This window comes from Furipterus horrens, unplaced genomic scaffold, assembly GCF_987537825.1.
Source record: "Furipterus horrens unplaced genomic scaffold, mFurHor1.1.pri manual_scaffold_17, whole genome shotgun sequence".
NCBI classification, from domain to species: Eukaryota; Metazoa; Chordata; class Mammalia; order Chiroptera; family Furipteridae; genus Furipterus; species Furipterus horrens.
Window position 1 is genome coordinate 2,203,580 of NW_028327187.1, and position 16,096 is coordinate 2,219,675.

At 39.1% G+C, this 16,096-nt stretch overlaps 1 pseudogene; it reads left to right on the plus strand.

Annotated features, from left to right (window-relative positions):
• Positions 1–1,327: 1,327 nt before the first annotated feature.
• On the plus strand, positions 1,328–12,056 carry LOC149990349 (ATP synthase F(0) complex subunit C1, mitochondrial pseudogene; annotated as a pseudogene).
• Positions 12,057–16,096: the final 4,040 nt, after the last annotated feature.

The window sequence follows — 16,096 nt, forward strand, 5'->3', positions numbered from 1 at the left end:
CTGGGTTGCAGGGCAGGTCCCCATTTGGGGATGTGTGAGAGGCAACCACACAGTGATGTTTCTCTCCTTCTCTTTATCCCTCCATTCCCTTCTCTCTAAAAATAAATAAATAAATAAAACCTTAAAAAAAAAAACAAAAACCAAATGCTGTTAAGGATGTGGAATGAAAGAAGAAAAAAAAAAACCCTTTGCATACTTTTGATGGGAATGTAAACTGGTAGATGCACTATGAAGTACAATATAGAGGTTCCTCAAAATATTAAAAACTGAACTACCATATGATCCAGCAATCCCATATCTGAATACATATCCAAAGAAAATAAAATCATTATCTTAAAGAAATATCAGTACTTTCATGTTCATTGCAGCATTATCCACAATAGCCAAGGTACAGAAACACCCCAGGTGTTCATCAACTAGTAAATAGAAGAATAACATGTGACATATATGTATACACAAGAAAATTTTATTCAGCCTTAAAAAATAATCCTGCCTTTTGTGACAACATAAATAAACCTGGAGGTCACCTTGATAAGTGATATAAGTCGGACTGAGAAAGACAAATAATCCAGGGTGTTACGTGTGCAGAGAAAGAATGAAAGTTGAACGCATAGAAAGAGATAAGAAATGAGGCGATCAGCAGGGTGAGGGCTGAGGGAAACAGGGAGATGTTGGTAAAAGGGAAGAAACTTTCAATCATAAGATGAATAAGTTCTGAGGATGTGTAACATGGTGACTATAGTTGATAATACTCTATTGTATAATTGAAATTTGCTAGGAGAATAGAGCTTAAATGTTCTCATAAACAAATCAGTAAAAATGGTAAAAATTAGAATTCAGAGGCCAAATGAGAAAAAGTTACTACTTTTTTCTAGTCGTATAATATTATCAGATAGAAATACACCCTCATGGAATAATAAACCAGAATAATATTTATTTAAGTGCAATTGTAAAATTCCAATATGAGACATATTTCTTTCTTTGGGGGAAGGTTTATATTTCTACTTTTATAAGTTTCTGATGATTCAAAGGTTTCAATTATTTCTGTATAAGACTATATTCACTAATAAGTTGAATTAACTCAAATTGAATTTTCTGCATTATTAGCCACAGTACACAATCCTCATCTGCTGTAACTAAATGATCTTTCATTTCTTTCCATTTTTGCTACAAATCTACTCTTCCTGAAGATTATGGCGAAATTGTGTACTCTGGTTTTTATTTGGGGTCGGGGTGGGTGCTGATGATGATTCTTTAATAGCTTCATTATTATGCTCTAATTCTCAAATGAATGTAAAAGTGAAACTTTTCATATATTGTTGAGAGCATGCGAGAGTCCTACAAGTTCTGCTTTGAGGTATGGACAAATTCTGACAGTAAGTCACTCCTTGCTCATTTTACTTCCCTGAATTTCTGTTACTACACCGTGTAACATAGCTTCTCCTGTTCTAGTTCTCCCTTAAGCTGAAAACAGCACCTCAAAAAAAAATCAATACTTGTAACGTATTCCTAACTAGAACACAGGAAACAGTCGGAGACTAAGAACATCTATTTCCCAGAATTTTTAGCTGCACTTATTTGTTATATTCTGTTTTACCCCAGGCGTTCAGCATTTCAGGCTCCCATTGCAGGTTTCTTCTGAATCCTGATGAAAACACTGACAGTTCGGAAGAGATGGAAAACAAGAAAAGAAAAACAGAACTAAAGTCACCATATGACATCGGGCTGAAACCTCTGGCTGGAAACGAATATGCTTTAAAACTAAAGAATTCAATACATATTCCTGAAGAGAAACCAGTTTAGAAAGCATATCGTTTCTTTTTAGACAACACCTAGTAACATTTTATTTCTTTTTCTTTTTTTCAAGAATAATCCTCTAGACTTTGGCATAGGTAGTCTCCTGAGAAGCTTGAAATTCTCAGAACTCTTGAGTGAAGGAGAAATTAGGCTTCTGTCTGAGTAGATTTGGTAAGCTTGTATCTCTATACTATTATAGTGACCGTAGACACCAAAAACTGTTTGCCATCAAACTTGTCACTGATTAATACAATCAAATGAACATATTCAGAAATATTGAAAACAATACAAATGGCAATTTATTAAGTAATTTATATGTAGTGGGTAGAACAAACTATATGCTAGGCACTTTTATTTTCTTTAGGTTCCATATATAAGTGAAATTATATTGTATTTGTCTTTCTCTTACTTATTTTACCCAGCATAATACCCTCCAGGTCCATTCTATTATATATATGTATCACATCTTGTTGATCACTCAATATTGATGGGCACTTGTGTTGCTACCATATATTTTAAATATGCTACAATGAACATAGAGGTGCATAGACTTTTGAATTGGGGTTTCAGGATTCTTCAGATATAATCCTAGCAATGGAATTGCTGGATCAAAAGGCAGTTCCATTTTTAGTTTTTTGAGGGAGTTCCATACTGTTTCCCACAGTGGCTGCCCCAGTCTGCATTCCCACCAACAGTGCAGTAGGGTTCCCATCTCTCCACATCCTCGCCAGCACTTGTTGTTTGTTGATTTGTTGATGATGGCCATTCTGACAGGTGTGAGGTGGGATCTCATTGTGGTTTTTATTTGCAATTTCTGACACTTAGTGACATTAAGCATCTTTTCATATGTCTTTTGGCCATCTTTGTCTATGCAGGTTCTCTCCCCATTTTTAAATTGGATTTTTTTTTCTCTTGAGTTGTATGAGTTTTTTATAAACTTTGGTCATTAACTCCTTATGGGATGTATCATTGACAAAAATGTTCTCTCACTCTTAAGTTATCTTTTCATTTTGTTGATAGTCTCCTTTGCTGTGCAAAAACAATTAATCAGTGTAGTCCCATTTGTTTATTTTTATTTTGTTTCCCTTTTTAGAAGAGATATTGATAGAGAGATCTGGTTAAGGTCACTGGAGAGGAGTAGGAGGAGCCATAGAGGAGGTTGCTGAAGCAATGGAAAGCAGTATAGGATGGGGTTGGCTGAGAAGTCGATGACTCCAGAGCCAATGGAAATAAAAAGAGGGCAGGTTTTTCAGCTCCTGAGCTTTTCTGGCTCCTGAGCTGGCTCTCTCAGGCTCAGGCTCAGGCTTGGGCTCAGGCTTGGGCTCAGGCTTAGGTTCCCTGGCTCCTGGGCTCCCTTCTTCCTCAAGGATGCCCAGATGACCATGCTGCAGCTGCCTGCATTTCCCAGGGAATGGTATTTTGTATGGAAGGAACTCTGGGCACAGCCTAGGTTCATGCTGGCCTGGCAGAGGATGGCAGGTGTATTTTGGGGGTGGTCTAGGGGACAGGTTCTGAGGCAGAAGCCTTCCATTCTTTCAGAATTGTGTAGCTTTTGTGTATTATGGTGTTTTAGTTTGCAAACTAATCCTGTAGAAACTAACAGGGGAAAAGGTTAGGAGAACCCAAGAGTTTAGCCTTAACTGATAAGCTTAAGTCACTGCTTTTGAATAAAGACTCCTTTCCTTTATGTGGACAGCAGAACTAATAAAATGACATTGGTCAGATCAAGACAGCATAAAGTATATAAAACAAAGTGGAGTCACTCCTGTCAACTAAAATGGCTGTCACTCAGCCATGACACTTTGTTTCAAGAGGGAAACTACCTGAGATCTCACTGTAGACACATCTGGCAAGGGGATATACTTAAGATATCTACCCATGTGGTCAGAACAGACATGTATGGCAAGGAAACACAACTAAGCTATGTGCCCATGTGATGAGAATGGCCATGTCTGCAGAGAGGGACAGCCATAGGCTCCTGGGGAAATTCCACTCTTGCCATCCTGGGTGGCAAACAGAACCATGTACCACCCATGGGCACCTGGATAAATCCCACACTTGCCATCAGGGGTGCCAAGACATTTATCAAAAGGACCCAGAAGGGTGGAGTACCCCACTTCCCAGGTAGAACTGAGGCAGGCTCCAGACCACGACTGAGACAGCCGAGCTCCACACACCAGAGCACTGCTCCATGCCATTCTGACCTCCCTTGGCACCAGCTGCTGGAGGCTCTGCCCTGCTGGATGGAGGTTCTCATCTGCCCTGCTGCCCACCTGGCTCCAGAGATACTTCCCTGCAGGACACTGACATGTCCTCTGCCCATCGTGCTGTCTCCCGGACCTGCAGACAGAGACTCTGGGACTCGGGTTCATTATCCCCCACTGATTGCGCTGTGTGTGTGTGTGTGTGTGTGTGTGAATTCTCTTAGACTGTAAAGTGTGAGTAGGATATTAATACATGCTGATGTCCTACCTTGAGTGAACCCGCATCAATGAAAGCTGAGTGAAGAGCACAGTTACTGTGTGTGACTCTTGTCTGCTCCTCGGTGCCGGGTGCTCAGTAGGCAGTGAGCCGAGGCACTGCCCAGCTGACTTATAGAAAAGACTAGATCATGAACATATACTCGTGACACTTAACACCAAAACTTTGCCTCCGGAATTTTGCCTAGAGGGGTTGGGCAGCAGGACCCCACTTGCTGTTCAGTAACAATATATCAGAAAATATATTAGTAAGAGAAATGTTGGAGGCTTTACTGCCTATTTTTTCTTTTATGAGTTTTCTAGTTTTAAGTCATAGATTTAACTATTTAATCATTAGTGTGTTTTTATCTTGTATATAGTACAAGCAGGTAGTCTAGTTTTATTTTTTGCATATTTGATATTTGTCCTCGGCAGCCGTCCGTCTCGAGAGACAATGGTGTAGCTTCTTAAGAGTCTATCTGCACCGCCGAGAATGGCTGTGCAGTCCGACTCGGGAGTGACATGGTATCTGTCTCCTCCCGTGTTGAATCGACATCTTGTGATGACGCTGAAGCTACAGAGCCTGGGCAGGGTGATATGGAGGGTCTGCTGTTGCCCATGCAGCAGACCCCCCCTCTCTTCGCAGCTGAAGGGTCCAAGGGAAAGACGGAGTCAATACAGCTTGGCTTCAGGTGCGCCGCAGGAGTTGCCGGTGTTGACTACAACGTCAAACCGCCTTAGGGACTCCGGCTCCGGATTTTCTGTCGGGGTTTACTCCCTTAGCCTTTCCCCTGAAGAGGTATGCCGCAAGGCAGCGGAGGTTTTTTGGAATCAGAGTTTTCCTTCTCTGATGTGCCCTGACTGGAAGATCGAACCAGCGACACTTAGCTCGCAGGCCGACGCTCAATCCACTGAGCCAAACCAGCCAGGGCATATTTGATATTCACAGCACCATTTATTGAATATACTTTCTTTCCCTTATTGTATGCTCTTGACTCCTCTGTCAAATATTGATTAACCATATAGGTGTGGATTTATTTCTGGGCTCCCTATTCTGTTCCATTGATCTATGTATTTGTATTTATGCCAGTACCATATTGTTTTGATAACTATGATTTTATAGTATAGTTTGGTATAAGATGGCATAATTTCTCCAACTCTGTTCTTCTTTCTCAACATTGCTGTGGCTATTTGGGGTCTTTTGTGGTTCCGTATACATTTTTGGATTATTTTAGTGTTGTGAAATACACCACTGATAGTTTTATAAGAATTGCATTAAATCTATAGATTGCTTTAAGTCTTACGGATATTTTAATGATGTTAAGTCACCTTATCAATGGTACATGATAGATGTTCTCATTTTTGTGTCTTTTTCCATTTCTTTTTATAGAATCTTTTTATTTTGCGGGGTGTATTTTTTTACCTCCTTGGTTAAATTTATTCTTAGGTATTTTATTTTTTGATGCAATTGTAAATGGGATTGTTTTCTTAGATTCCCTTTCTGATAATTTATTATTGATATCTAAAAATACAACCAATTTCTGAATATTAATTTTTTATCCTGCTACTTTACTAAATTCATTTATTAATTCTAGTAGTTTTTGTTGGAATCCTGAGAGTTCTCTATATACAGTATTATGTCATATGCAAATGACAATAGATTTGCCTCTTCCTTTCTAATTTGAATGCCTTTTATTTCCAATTCTTATCTGACTTCTGTTGCTAGAACTTCCATTACCATGTTGAATATGAGTGGTAAAATGGAACATCCCTGTCTTGTTTCTAATTTGAAGGGAAATGCTTTCAACTTTTCCCCATTGAGTATGATGTTGGCTGTGGGTATGTCATATATGTTCTTTATTATGTTGATGTATGTTCTGTCTATTTGCTGAGAGTTATCGTAAATAGGTGCTGGATTTTGTCAGATGCCTTTTCTGTATCTATCATATGATTTTTATCATTCATTTTGTTTATGTGGTGTATCACAATATTGATTTATGGATATTGTACCAACCTTCCATCCCCAGAATAAATTCCACTTGATTGTGATATATGATCTTTTAAATGTATTGCTGGATTCAATTTGCTAACATTATTTTGAGAATGTTTTCATCTATGTTCATTAGGGGTATTGACCTATAATTTTCTTTCTTTGTAGTATCACTACACTACAAAATTTTCAACCACTGCACATGGGAACTTGGTCAGCACTTTTTGTGTCTTTTCCCTTCCTACAACTTCAGTGTAGCTTCTCTATAAATCTTTTGTTATAAGACTTCTGTTCAGCTAGTCTTCAGTTGGTTATTCAGATTGATTATTCTATAATTTAGTTGTAATTCCATTTTGGATGTGGGAGTAGGTGAGTATAACTTCCACCTACTCCGCTGTCATTTTGGAACTCCATGAATCATTTTATGTTTATATTTCTGATGCAATATTTGAAACATTTATTTAGTAAAAATGTGACTCATTGTTCATCTGGAATTCAAATTTAAATGGGTGTCCTACATGTTTATGTCAATCTCACATAAAATAACTAAGCGTGATATTTATTTTATGTAGTTATTATTTTTATTATTCCTAGAAATAAAAGGTTAAGATAATATTACATATATGTATTATATAAATAGCTAGTATGCACACACACACACACACACACACACTCAAGTTCTATTGTCTTTTTTAAAAAATGCTTTTTCTTCCTGTAACTATATGGAAGCCTCCTTGTAATTCAATAATTACCTACCTTTATGGAACCATGTCAGATTCACAAAAACTCATAAAGCTATCCAATTCAAATTTAATCTCCCATTCCTACTTACCATATTGTTTTATTTTCCTTCAGAGAACTTATTGCTATTTAAAAACTTACTTGGCCAATAATATAAATACATAACTTAGTAAAATCCTTCCTGTGTGTCCTGGTAGTACAGCAGACATCTTGGAGTGGTGTGAATAAAAGCCATATGTTAGTGTTGGCTGGGGAAGACGAAAGAAGTAACCCGGACCCCAACAATATTCTTGAACAGCTGTAACCAGTCTTGTTCTGCTGTACTTGAACAATTCTGTTCATTGAGAAAAACAACCATTAAGGTTAAAACAAAAAACAAACCTTTGTAGTTAAACATGTCATGCCTTAAAAATGAAACTGAATTCTCTTGTATAATATTTTAAAAGTAGTATCATGTGGGACCTTAAAAGAAAGGTGAACTCACTTTTGCCATGGTTTCTCAGTTGAAAGGACTATATGCTTAGTCATGCATCCTAGAAGGTCCAATAGAGAAAAATGTAGAGACTTTCATGGGGGGTGGGGGTGTAAAACATATACTATGCATGATTGAGAGTAAATAAATAACTATATTTAGTTTTAAATCTATAAATGACTTGAAAGTTTGTTAATCCATCATACTCCAATAAAGGATACCTAAAATTAATGCTTGAATATATAATTTTAAAAACTGATATTTAGGATATTTTTCTTAGTTTTTGTATTGCCTCTAAGTAATTTACATCAATCTGAATATCCTTCATTTGACAAGTGCCATTTTAATAAGTTGACAGTTTGCTTCTAAACACAGTTAATAACATAAACACAGACTCATAGTATTCTTGAAGTGCATCTCTTTAAGAATGAAATAACTTCTGGCCAAGATGGAGGCCTAGACTGACACGCTTCATCTCCCTCTACAACTAAGAAGGAATACAACTACTGCAAAGCCAGAAATAACCAGAAGTTCCAGAAAATAAAGCTACATGGAAGTTCAATGTATAAAGTTATAAAAAAAGTGGTGCTCGTCTGGACAGGTAGGAGGGGCGCAGCTGGGGAGGAGAGGTCAAGCTTTGCTGTCCACACAGGCAGCAGCAGTGACAGTGGCAGGACAGTGGTAAGCACAGACACCCGTATTCAAGGGGAGGTGAGAAGGGCCTGGGGAGCACCCCTAGCTGCAGACCAAACCCATCAGCTCACGATTCCAATGCCAGGGAAGGCAGACCCCCATTGCCTTGGACTGTGAGGCCCAGAGGGGTTGGGGATGGTCTCTCAGCAGAGAGTGAATGGCAGGAATCCATTTTGGACCCCTGCCCCCCCACAAAATGCCACAGTGTGGTAACGAGTGCACAGGTCTCTGCCCCCTATAGCATAGGAGGTGTGACAGCCCTGCCAGGAAGCAAAGGTAAACACAAAACTGCCAGGATAGCAGAGATCATGATAGAGATCCCGGTGATGCAGCTGACAGCAAATATCTAATCCAACAGACCAGCAGATAGGAAATTTTTCTGGGGCTCAGTTCAGAGCTTTGGTTATACGAATGCTTACAGACCTAACAGCAGATCTTAAACAAGACGGGGAAGGAATGAAGGCTAGTCCTGTTGAAATTAACAAAAACACATATGAAACTAGTGGTGAGGGAAAGAAACTAGTGGTGAGGGAGAGAAACTAGTGGTGAGGGAAAGAAACTAGTGGTGAGGGAAAGGAAACTAGGGGTCAAATCAACAAATCAGAACATAGGGAAGGAACAGTCAACCAGTGCAGAAAGAGGAAACGAGAAGTGAGGAAAATGAGGAGAGGCTCAGAAACCTATGGGACAGCTATAAGCAGGTCAACATCTGAATCATAGGGTTGTCAGAAGGTGAAGAAGAAGAACTAGAAATTTAAAAAATTATGTGAAAAAATAATGAAGCAGAACTTCCCTAACTTGGGGAAGGAAATAGACTTATAGGTCCAAGAAGCACAGAGAGTTCCAAAAAAACTGGACCCTGGGAGAACCACACCAAGACACATAATAATCAAAATGTCAAAAATTAAGGGTAAAGAGAGAATCTTAAAAGCAGCAAGAGAGAAGAAGAGAATTACGTACAAAGGGGTCCCAATAAGACTGTCAGCTGATTTCTCAAGGGAAACTCTGCAGGCAAGAAGGGACTGGCAAGAAATATTCAAAGTAATGAAAAGCAAAAACCTACAACCACAATTACTCTATCCAGTGAAGCTGTCATTCAGAATAGAAGGGCAGAGAAAGTGCTTTCAGGACAAAGTAAAACTGAAGGAGTTCATCAGATCCGAACCACTGTTATATGAAATGTTAAAGGGACTTGTTTAGGAGACAGAGGGTCAAAACTATGAACATTAAAATGAAAACTGTATCACAACCACCAACAACAGAAGCTAGGGAACTGAAACAAAGGCAAACTAAGGGAACGAGAGTGGGAAAAGAATTATAGGTATGGGGAACATTATGGGGGGAGGCCAGCAAGGAGGGGGAAGGGGGGAAATGGAGGGAGATAGTACAGGAATTAAGAAGCATAGTAGGAAGGAATGGAGTACACAGGAAGATGTTGAGAAGAACTATATGCACAACCAAAGGGCGTGGACTAAGTGGGGGGGCAACTTGGGGGAGGGGCGTCACTGGGTAGAGGGGAAAAAAAGAAGAAAAAAAGTAAATTTCATTTAATTGTAGAGTTAAAAAAAGAGACAGAGATAACCCTTTGTTGTTGGAAGCCAAAAATAAAATAAAATAAAATAAAATAACTTGTATCACACATTACTGTCAACAAAGTTGGTCTGATATGTTCCACTTTCACATTACTTAAAAGTAATATTAACACTTTTATATTAAATTAAATTATGACTTACTCATGGATTCTTTTGCTTGTTCAGTCCATGTGGGTAAAACAAAAAAAGTTTTAAAAGTGATATATAGTCTTAATAATACAATGGTATGTACAAAAAGTCATGTTCTAAGGCCTCAATTCTTATAAATCAAAATCTAATTTATTAAAGAGCTTGTAAATTTTGCTGTGACTGTTTTTCTAAGTAAAAATTACTTGTAGAATACCACAGTCATGGTCACTTACATCTGATAATTCTTTTATATCTTACTTATGTATCCCTTCATAATAATGTAGAAGTTTCGTGTTTAAGGAAGTTCTTAAAATTTTTTAGAATTCTAAGAAGAGACATATATTGATGTATCATTAAATTTGGGAACCAAATAACTGTCTTTTAGGTCATTATCTTGGTAAATGCTTGTCAAACTGCTAGTAACAGGAGCAAGCTCCTTTTATAAAACATGTGGCATGTGTTTTATAAAATGCTTTCTGGTTCAAAATGGAATCAGGCTCAACCATTTCAGAAAATGATGTACTAGAGAAGCCCATGCATTTGAGGAGGATATATAATTACATATTGATCAGGTGTGCAGCATGAATATCTTTAGTAAGATTAGTGTTGTGATTAATATTTAAAGTTCTTAAGACCTAATTTTTCTGTTTTGTTGTTAATAGCATAAGTAGATTAAATATTACCAGTTATAAAAAAAATATTACCAGTTATAATGATATGCCTTTCTATAAGAACTTCGCATATGGAAATGTTAAATAAATGACAGTGATGTTCCTAGAAAATATTACTTAAAACCTCTTGAATCGATGATGTAGATACTAGAATGTGAAAGCTTTAAAGAGCAATTTGGAAAATAAAAATGGAGAAAGGACAGTTAACCTAGATAAGACATGAAATTTTCTGGGAAGAGCAGCATAAACCAGTCTTTCATTCAATTGGGTAACTTACTAAGTTGTTTGCAACTTTGCTTTCTATGATTAATTATACTTAAGATTGATCTATACAAGGAATAGCTACATAAATCTATGTTTCAATTTGGCACAGCAATGAAATGTGAAAAGTAAATTAATATTCCTGTCTTGTGTTACCTCCAACTCCAAATTGGTTATAGGAAATATGACAACTCACCTAACTTAGTTCAAGGAGCTCAGATTATTATCCTCCTGGCAATCACAATATAACTGAAAATAAAAAGATGCTATAAAACAAAAGTGAAACATATTGCATAATAAATATAAAAATAAGTCTTCAACACATACTTTTGTCAAAGTCATTGAAATTTTAGTTATTCTTCCCTAATCACAGAGCTTGAGATAGCTAAATGAGATAGATTAAACTATATTTCTTCAAACTAGAAAAATCTGAGCAACAAAGGAGACCATCAACAAAATAAAATGACAATCCATGGAATGGGAGACGGTATTTGCCAATGCAAGTGATAAGGAGTTAGGGGTTAAAACCCAAAATTTGTAAAGGACTTACAAAACTCAACACCAAAAAAAAAAAAAAAAACCCAACCAAACAAACAAACAACCGAATTAAAAAATGGGCAAAGGGCCTGAACAAACACTTCTCCAGAGAGAACATACAGGTGGCCAATAGGCATATGAAAAGATGCTCAACATCACTAGCCATCAGAGAGATGCAGAAGAAAATCACAATGAGATACCACCTCACACCTGTCAGAATGGCTGTCATCGAAAAGCTGGGACATGAGTCAGTTACCTTGAGGGAGCGAGCACCATGGTCTGATCAAGGGCAGCAGGGCAGAGGGAGTGCAGACTACCGAGGCACAACTCATTTCTTCAGCTCTGATCTGCTGTTGTACCAGGGATCTAATCAGGCCTCTGTCTGCCTCCTTCCTGAGCAGGCCACAGATCCCATCTGAAGAGCCTTCCTATAGCAGCTCCTACTTCTGGTGGCCAGACAGGAGTTCCAGACCAGGGTTGCCTCCTGGGACATTGACACAGCAGCCAAGTTTATTGGCGTTAGGCTGTCACAGTGAGTGTGGCTGGTTCAGGGGATGGAATTGGAACATTGTTTGGCAGTTTGATCATTGGCTATGCCAGGAACCTGTCTCTCAAGCAGCAGCTCTTCTCCTATGTCGTTCTGGGGTTTATTTGCCTGAGGCCACGAGGCTCTTCTGTTTGATGGTCGCCTTCCCCGTCTTCTTCACCACGTGAGCCTACGTGGGAGTCACCTACCCATCCCTGCTGCTCCAACTCCAGGCCATGCCTGGTGCTAGAACGTGGTAAGCTTTCCCATTAAACATACATTTCTCTAAAAAATAGAGAAAAAAAATAGTGGCCATCATCAATAAATCAACAAACAACAAGTGCTGATGAGATGTGGAGAAAGGGGAACCCTACTGCACTGTTGGTGGGAGTGCAGACTGGGGCAGCCGCTGTGGGAAGCAGTATGGAGATGCCTCAGAAAATTAAAAATGGAACTGCCTTTTGAATCAGAGATACCATTTCTGGACATTTATCCAAAGAAACCCAAAACACTAATTTGAAAGAACATAAGCACCCCATATCCATTGCAGCATTTACAATTGCCAAGATATGGAAGTAGCCCAAGGGTCCATCAGTAAATGAATGGGTAAAATAACTACTGGGAACTTAGACAATGCGATACTACTTGGCCATAAAAAAAGAAGAAAAATTTACCCTTTGTGACAGCATGGATGAAGTGGAGAGCATTATGTTAAGTAAAATAAACCAGTCAGAGAAAGACATATCACATGATTTCACTTATATGTGGAAGCTAATGAACAAAGTAAAGTACCAAAGAAAGCTGAAATAGACTAATAGATACAGAGAACAGATTGGCAATTATTGATGGGGGTGGTTAGGGGGTGGAGAGATGGAGTAAAAAGAAAAAAGGACTCATGCACATGGACAACGGCATGGGGATTGCAGGAGGAGGGGCATACAAGGGGATTAAATGACAATGGAAAAAATACAATAAAAAATTGAAAAAACTATATTTCTGATGAATTTATATCTTGATTTAATCAGCTACTTACATTATGGATCTGCACAGTACTTTATTATACCTCGCAAGACTAGGAATGTGTTAGAATTTTGATGTTTCAAAAGAAAATGGGTTCAACTCTTAAAAAGGAAATTATCATTAAATAAGTCAGACTACAACAAATTAGAGGGTGGACTCTAATAGCCATAACTTGTATATAAAGATAGAAAGGGATAATTTAAAATATTTTTTAATTTGTTCAATTTATTGGGGTGACACTGGTTAATAAAATTATGCAGGTTTTGTAACTGAAATGCAGGATCACCTGCCTGCTGCAATGAAAGCCAAACTTGTGAGACAGGTGCTTATGCAAAGGAAGAGGTGTATTCAGGTGCCATGTGACCTGGGAGAATGGTGGACTCCTGTCTCAAAGACTATCTCATCTTCCTGCTCAAGCCTGAGGTTCTCATTGGTATAAAGAAGGGAGGGCTTTTTAAACTTTATTTTTATTGTTGACACTACTACAGATGTCCCCACCCCACCCTCACCGTTTCCCACCGCCACCCAGCCCCTTCTTCCCTCTGGCCATCACCACACTGTTGTCTGTGTTCATGGGTCATGCAATGCATGAGTTGCTGTGTGGGGCCTGATCCTGCAAAGCTAAGTTTATCCTAGAAGGGTCTCCCTTTGGCTGTGCAGCTTGTGGAGCTTATTGGGTCATGCTCTGATTTGGCTTCCATCCTGCCACTGGGTGTGCTGTTTCTAAGACCACTTGGAAGGGACTCACAGTGCAGGTCAATGGCAGGTACTGCCTGTCACTGGCCCTGGGCTACCTGTTTAAAACTATGATACAAAGTGATCCACAGTTTGAGGCTGCCTCTTCTGGGTCTGGGTGTGTGTGAGGAGCCAAGCTGTGCCCCAAGGTCAGTTTCCATCAGCACCAAGCCCAGGGGCATATCAGCAAAAGGCCCAAGTCTCCTTGAGACCCGCTTCCTCCTACTACCCACCTGTGAGGCTCAGTCACTAAAAGAGATTCTGGTGGTACATGAGGGTAGGAGGGAGGTTCTTAGTGAGTCACTAGGTAGGGGGTGAATGGTGTTCACCAGACTGATACAGATTCAAACTAGGATACCAGCTCTGGGTTTGAGGCCATTTAGCAACAGTCTCAGTTGACACCAAGGTCAGAGGCCACCTGCCAGGCACCTGTGGATTTTTGTAAGTAGGGCAGGGTCTCAGGGAGTTAATTGTCAGGGTGAGGCCAGCATAGACCAAGATTTGGCCATGTGAAGGGAGGGCTCTGCATAGAAATGACGATGCCAGGTGGGCATGGGAAGGATATGGCTCACACCCAACAGCCACACAACTCTTTTTCCCAGAGTCTGCCAGGCCTTATTCTACCCTGAATATGTCAAAACAATGCTGCAAGAAACATATGAATTCAAAATATCATTTTGAGTAATTTTTGTATTTCTTTGGGTAAATACCAAAATGTGGAATTGCTGGGATATATGGTACTTCCATTTTTTAAGTTTTTGAGGAAACTTCATACTGTTTTCCGCAGTGGCTGCACCAGTTGCATTCCCACCGGCAGTGAAAAAAAGGTCTCTTTTCTCCACATCCTCTCCTACACTTGTTATTTGTTGACATTTTGGTCATAAACATTCTAACAGGCGTGATTTTGATTTGGTTTTCCCCGATGATTAGTGATGTTGAGCATCTTGCCAGGCTGCAAGTTCATTCTGATGGGCCAGTAAGGAGCTTATCTTACAGAGCAAGGACCCCCACATGAAGCAGCCACAATGAGCTAGAAAAAGACTTGAGAGACAACTGCCATGGCCCTCCACTGGGATAATGTCTTGCCAGAAACAGAAAACTATTTTACAACTAAAAAGATCTAAAATTCTGGACATGTACTAATCATCACAGAGAACCACAAACCGTGTTCAGAATTTAATAATTATGAACATGTTAAGGGTTAATCTCTAATCTCTCTGTGTTTCATATAATGGTTTTGTGAGCAACGTTTTTGTACACACTTTAGCGGAATAATTCTGCAATGCGTCCATGGCTGTTGTAGGACTTGAGTGTGAAATCTGAAAATGGATATTCAGATGTCAGCAAGAGAGCAGACTAGGAAGCTCCAGACCCTCATTTTCTTACAGAAACATTAAAAACAATGGCCGCAGATGGATTGAAATCATTTTATAATAAGAAACTTAAAAAATCTATAGCCACCAAGTAAACACCAAATCAACAAAAGGCCATATTCAAAACAATGGTTTTGTCCTTTTTACTTGCCTAATGTTTTCCCTGGCAGGTTCCAGCCAAGAGCAAGCAGCCCGATTTCTCACTTTCTACCTTGGGCCACAAGGAGCAAAGTAGGATATATTTACAATATTCTAACCTGCCTGCGAGCTGCCTGGAGGATCTGTTCCTGTCTCAGCTAAGTGAAAGCTTACATGGGGAACAGTGGCTTTGTTTACATGAAACCTGCAGAAGACAGTGGCAGCCACTGCAGAATGTCAAATGCGCAGGGAACCCGCCGGCCTATACACATCTGGGGGCCAGAGATGAAAGCAGAAGACTACAGTAAGTCATCCGAGGCCCCTAGAAGAACCTGGAGATAGATGCTTTGGAGAATAAAGACATTAAAAGCAACACAGAATTCAGGAGACATTGAGGGTCTGAAGAGTACAAACACAGGCCCAGGCAAAATGCATGCTTCAAAAAGACTGAAAAAGATGTCAGCCTTCATGACAAACTATCCTGAGGCTCAATAGGTAGTGAAGGCCTTTCCTGCCAGATTGCAGGTAATGAGAAAGCTGGTAGTTTTTTCAAGTGCCAAAGTTTCAACAAAAGGTCATATGGCATACAAAAAAAAAAAAAAAAAAAAAAAAAAGGAAGCATAGCTTAAGCAAAGTAACAAAACAAATCTCTGGAAACTATCCCTGAAGAAGGACGCATTTGACCTACTAGACAATGACTTAAAATCATCATCTTAAACACGTTAAAAAAAACGGGAAAAAAAAACATTTGGAGAAATAAAAGAGTTGTGCATTGCTTGCAGAAATGGAAAATGGTACAATTGCCATGGAAAATAGTGTGGTGGTTCCTCAATTAGACATAGAAATATTGTATGATTCGGCCATTCTACTCCTGGGGGTCTAAACAAAATAATTGACAGATATTCGCACATCTGTGTTTACAGCAACCAAAAGGTGGCAGAAACGCAAGTGTTCACTGGCAA